A 5,893-nucleotide genomic window follows, 5' to 3' on the forward strand; every position below is an offset into this window, starting at 1 on the left:
TAGTTCTCGAACTACTCTGAGAACTACGCCCACTGTAACGCGACATGATATTGTAAAAAAATAAAAAAATAAAACATTCATAATTTTAACCATGTCGATTGCTTATTTCACCACCCTATGTGAACCTGAGAGGAGGAGATATATTGATAAGTTAAATTGTATTGGTCTATGTCAGTGCCCCTTTTCCTTACCTTCCTTTTTTTGGAAAAATGATCCGACTGAATGGCCCAACGTGAAATACCCTGATATCTACAACTATTTGATCGAATCACCAGGTAACAGCATCATTTCACCTATGATCAAAACACACACTGTTACTAAAATAATGGGACAAGTTCGCTATTAGAAAGCTATATTAGCTATGTGTGCAAGTAGCTGTAGCTTGGGCCAATTAGCCTATTCGTCCAAAAGCTTTCTGTCAGATAAATGCTATTATTTTGAACGATGATTTGTTGTAAAAAGAAAAGAAGTGTATGACATTAAAAGTATTTTTAGAATTAAATTGTACATAAATAGGTTAACCAAAACAAATGTGTTTATGTCTGAGAACATAGGCTACTTACCTGCAGACACTGAAATGACATACACTGTGTGATACTGTACAAATATTTTGAGTGTCCCTTAGTTTCCTATAAATAACCACGGATGTCCCGTATTTTCCTTTTCTGAAGTTGGCAACCCTATGCATAATTTATTTAGCTTAGCTTTAGCCTCTAACATATTTATTAATAATCAAGAGACAGCCTTAGCTTTATGAAAGTTACATTCCCAATAAAGATTTACTAAAAGTTTGTCATGAGAAGAGTATGAGTTAAAGCTGATTGTTTATTATTTGTCTTACCTATTGATAGGAATTTATACTCATACAACAATGAAAAACTACCGTTCATTGGATGCCCACAACTTTTTTATCAGTGGATGGGTGCAAGTTGTGTACCACCACAAACCAACTAACTCAGACTGCGTCGTTTTTAAGACTGATGTGAAGCCATCCTGGAGAGTCACAGACCCATCACATCACACATGGGTTGCTGTGAGGAGTAATGGAACCGTTGTGGCAGCCCATTGTGACTGTATGGCAGGGTAAGATAAAAGCAGATACCAGCAAAGTAGAATTTTACACTTTGTTTTAGGTTGTTTTAAGACCTGTACCAATTCATTGTCGTGCTTTCCCTATTAGGCTTGGAGAGACATGTTCTCATGTGGGGGCTGTTCTTTTTAAGCTAGAGGCATCTGTCCGTCTTGGTTTCAACAAAGTGGCATGCACTGATCTTGTATGTCAGTGGAATAAGGTGTGCACTAAAAAAGTAGAGCCAGGCTTAATTAAAGACATTGATTTCTATAGTGACTCAGCCAAGGCAAAACCACCTGCCAAGAGATGCAAACAGAAAGGACCTGTACCTCCAGCTACAGAAGCCCAGCAAATGCAAGTATTGGAGATGTTGTCCTCCACAGGAACCAGTGCAGTGGGCCTTAAAACACACAGAAAATTTACAAGATCAGCAAAGCTGTGGTTCCACAATCTTGATGGCATATCAGAGGATGATATATTGAGCATTGATAGAGAAACTGTAAACCAGGCGAGCAGTGCCTTATGGCACAGACATAGAGTTGGCAGGGTCACAGGATCAATTGCACACAGAGTTCTTCACACCTCTCCCACCACTCCTGCTCCATCACTTATTAATACCATATGTCAACCTAAGAACAGAGCCATTAAGACACCCATGTATCCTCTGGGGTAGGAATCATGAGAGTGACGCCCTTGAAACATATAAGATAGCATTAGGGATTGGCCAACCAAAACAAGGAACTTCGAACCAGATTTATCTGCATGACCAAGTGGGAGCATCACATGTCAACTTGCAGGTGAAGAGGGCTGGGTTCCGTGTCTCACAGGACAAACCATTCATTGGGGCATCTTGTGATGGCTATGTAATGTGTGACTGTTGTGGGCCAGGAGTTGTTGAGGCCAAGTGTCCCTTCAACTGGGGCCAAGACATGGGCAGCAGTCTAGATCAGTGGCTCAACGACCTCAGAGGACACCTGCAGAGTGCAACCGTTTTGAAAAACAATCACCCCTACTTTACCCAGGTATACAATATAGTACAAAAATGAACAGCCATTTGATTGCAAAATGCTCTAAAATATTTTTCCAATGTTGAAGGCTGAAGAGAGGCGGGAAAGGGCAAGTTCTTTACAGTAAGGATGGGTACAGTATGTGTCATTATTTTGTAGGCGCAGATGGAGATGTTTGTGACAAAGAGTTCCTACTGTGATTTCATAACATGGACTCATCTTTCGGGTACCCAGAAGTGAAGACTTCATCTGCTCTGCTGTGGGAACCATCACCGACTTCTGGACCTGCCACATTCTACCAAGACTGACCCTAAACACAAAATGATGTCCAAAACACGTCTTTTCAACGTCTTTGTCACAAAAGTCGGACGTTGAAAAGACGTCCACTGAGGAGCCAGAATGAAAGTTTTTATGACGTCTTTTTTTGACGTGTTCTGCACGTCCGATATCTAGACGTTCATCGAACCTTCGTACAAGGTTAAAACTAGTTCAGATGTGGCCATTGTGGACATATTTTCAGCATCATTTATGGGCTCATTTAGACATAATTACTTTGACTATTGCTGTCAGATGATCTTAGTGAGAATTAACAGAAGTTTAGATGTTGATATTTGTTTAATTTGAAGTGTCACCATTTTGGTGATCAGTGTTTGCTTTAGTTGGGCTCTTGGTCCCCGTTACTTTTACTTTAACTTTTATTTGACTGCTTTAACTGTGTGTTTGTAAAACACAATTGTTGTGGCAGAGAAAGACAATAACAAGTAAGATCAGCTGTTTTCAGCTTATTGATGATCATGAAATCATCATAAAACAAGCATCTAATGTTGTCAGATGCTTTGGCATTCATAACCACCAACCTTGTGGGACTGCAATATTGGTGTCTAAAGCATTAAAATGATCACTTATTTGAAGGTGTATAAAGCATGTGCACATGATGTTTTGAGCAAGTGTATCATGTAGTCACACACAGACATCAAGATTTTGGATATGAATCACAACAACGGTGACAATCAAAACAAAAAAAGCTTGGGAATTAAGGATGAGTTTTGTACTATGAAAGCTACCCATCATGCATTGCAGCATGAAGCTTTTTTTTTATTTTTTTATCACCATTGTTGTGAATCATATGCAAAATCTTGATGTCTGTGTGTGACTATATGATACATTTGCTCAAAACATCATGTGCACATGCTTTTTATACACCTTCAAATAAGTGATCATTTTAATGCTTTTGGCACCAATAATGCAGTTCCACAAGGTTGGTGGTTATGAACGCCAAATATAAACACAAAACTTTAAACACAATATTAGATGCCCGTTTTGTGATGATTACATCATCATCACGCTTATAACACCACATACTTTTTCTAGGCTTTCTCTGCCACAACAATTGTGTTACACAAACACACTGTTACAGCAGCCAAAGAAAAGTTAAAGTAAAAAGAAAGGGGACCAAGAGCCCAACTAAAGCAAACACTGATCACCACAATGGTGACACTTCAAATTAAACAAATATCAACATCTAAACCTCTGTTAATTCTCACTAAGATCATCTGACAGCCAGTTGTAGTAGTGCCACTATCGCAGGCACTGAGGCAGGGAGTAGTGGAGCAAATGACAAGAGTGCAGTCAAAGGCAAGAGAAAGGGCAGCAGAAAAGGAAGTGGTGACAGGGACCAGCAGAGCAGGGCAGGAGCAGAGTGATGGTACTTCAGGCATCATAGCAGGGACCAGCAGAGGAGCAGAGTGATGGTACTTCCCAATAGGACAGTTAGACCTGTAAAGCCAGACATTTCATGCTAAAGTTCATGATATAGGTGCAATAGTTAATTGAAAATGAGCTGTAAATGAGCAATATTGCCTTCAACAGGTATGTGGATTGTCATCTGGGATTGTTATTAACTTACCACACTGCTGGACATGTTGACTAAAGCTGCACACACATGAACAATCTTGTCAATTGTTGCCTCTTCTTTGTTTTGCCTTTCATTCATTAGGCTCTTCACCAAACGCATCGGAATCGGACCATCCAGGATGTGGAACCGTCCCTTGAGGACCCCAATCACTCTTTCTTTAAAAAAAAAGAAAATAAATATCTCATCTTTTTTTGTTGTTGTTTTTTTATTGTTCTTGTAATTAAAATTATCTCAAATAAAAATTCTTACCTATGTGAATTCTGATATTCGATTTCACACGTGACTCCTCAACTTCTTTCCCAGGCAGTTGTTTCCGGCCACAAGTGAATGCTGGCATGACCAAATGGGCACTGAGAACAGCTAAATCTTCCAGAAGAGTAAAACCCCTGTCAGCCAGTATCTGTAATAGAGAATTCAAACATACAAACAATTCATTGATTAAAAAAAGTCAGGGGTATTCACAAGTAATGTTCCCAGCTACATCTGCACAAACTAGTACATACCTGGTCTCCTGGCTTGTGGTAGCTGGAAGATAAAAAGCCAGACTGCCTCACAATATGGACATCAGATGCCCGACTCCCCCAGCCTTTTGAAAGGAAGGTGATGCATCCAGATGGATGACAGGCGATTAAATATTTAGCTGTTGTCCACTTCTTATAATTTGAGTAGGTCTTGGCACTGAAACACAAAAATCATAGAAAAAACTGTAAGTTGTATAACAGACATGCATTTTTGCAATAAATTCAGATTGTGGTGTAGTGATAGATTGAAAAGTCATTTCAATCTATGGGGAAACTGGAATCGCATTTCTGATGGTACTGAATCTCTTATGCACTCTCTATCTGGCCAGCGAATTAGGAATGCCATTTTGGCATACATGACATCCACCCACTTTGTGAACTACCAGATCTGGGCGGAGAGTGCAATTAAAGGGGCCATACATGAAAATAACTGTAGCAAGTGGAAGCACATATTTGACCTGTTATATATAGAACTCCAAATGTTTTTCCCCAGTGTGACCGATTAGTACAGACCAAAACACGACCATTTTTCAGCAGCAATAATCAGCCAAATTTGCGAGTCCGTTCAGTTCAGTGGCATTGTTTACGTTCAGTGCCGCCAATATGGCCGACTTCTGGATTGATGACGTGTTGTTTCCCTCTATATGGGGCGGCTGCAGACGAGTGCTGCGTTCCAGTCCAAAATTGTCATGCCCATCACTTGCTAACTTCCCTCCGTCTCGTTCACTCGGATGTACGTCATTGCGAGTGCCCACTACTGGCGGAAACTGCAATGGGCTGAATTGGAACGTCCTAATTCCTTGATCACTTGGAATCAGCTGTGGAGTTGATTTATTATTTACATTTTTTTTCCCTTTAAGAATTTGTTTAATGCAGCATCCAAATGTTTATAGGTGTGTTTGGGTTGTTTTAAATTAAAATAAAATATAATTAATATATCATAGAGTTGACTGTGTGGTGGTGATTAGACGAGATATACACTGACGTCACAATCGTGTTGCATTGTGGGACATATAGGTGCCTGAAGTGTACATTTGAAGCAGACTCGCTCCCTCGGTCAAAATCGAGGGAACGAGGGTCTCTCCATCTAAACTTCCCTCGTCCACTTCACGAAGTGGAACGCACTTCAAAATGGCGGCGGGGATTCCCCCGTGGGGAAGTGCTTAGGGAAGTTCGCAAGTGCGTGTCTAAAAGTGGACTGGAACGCAGCACTGGAGCCGGTAGATATACGGCCCAGGCAGTTTTACGCCCCTGTTGTTCCTGATGCGTCCAGTAGGGGGATATACTGTGAAATAACCTATGGAAATAACATAATTAAATCGACGCTCGAAACTTACACATTAACCATATTTTGTCCATTAGACATACAGTACTGTGT

General features: G+C 40.3%; 1 long non-coding RNA gene across 1 annotated transcript; it reads right to left on the reverse strand.

Moving 5' to 3' along the window:
• Nucleotides 1-3,724: 3,724 nt before the first annotated feature.
• Nucleotides 3,725-4,667, reverse strand: LOC309507961. Its single transcript, XR_014209325.1, has 4 exons — nt 4,498-4,667; nt 4,244-4,394; nt 3,986-4,149; nt 3,725-3,855 (listed from the first exon to the last, which is right to left on the reverse strand). It is a non-coding gene; the product is annotated as an uncharacterized lncRNA (long non-coding RNA).
• Nucleotides 4,668-5,893: the final 1,226 nt, after the last annotated feature.

Source organism: Leuciscus leuciscus (assembly GCF_965113295.1).
Source record: "Leuciscus leuciscus genome assembly, chromosome: 10".
Classification (NCBI taxonomy): domain Eukaryota; kingdom Metazoa; phylum Chordata; class Actinopteri; order Cypriniformes; family Leuciscidae; genus Leuciscus; species Leuciscus leuciscus.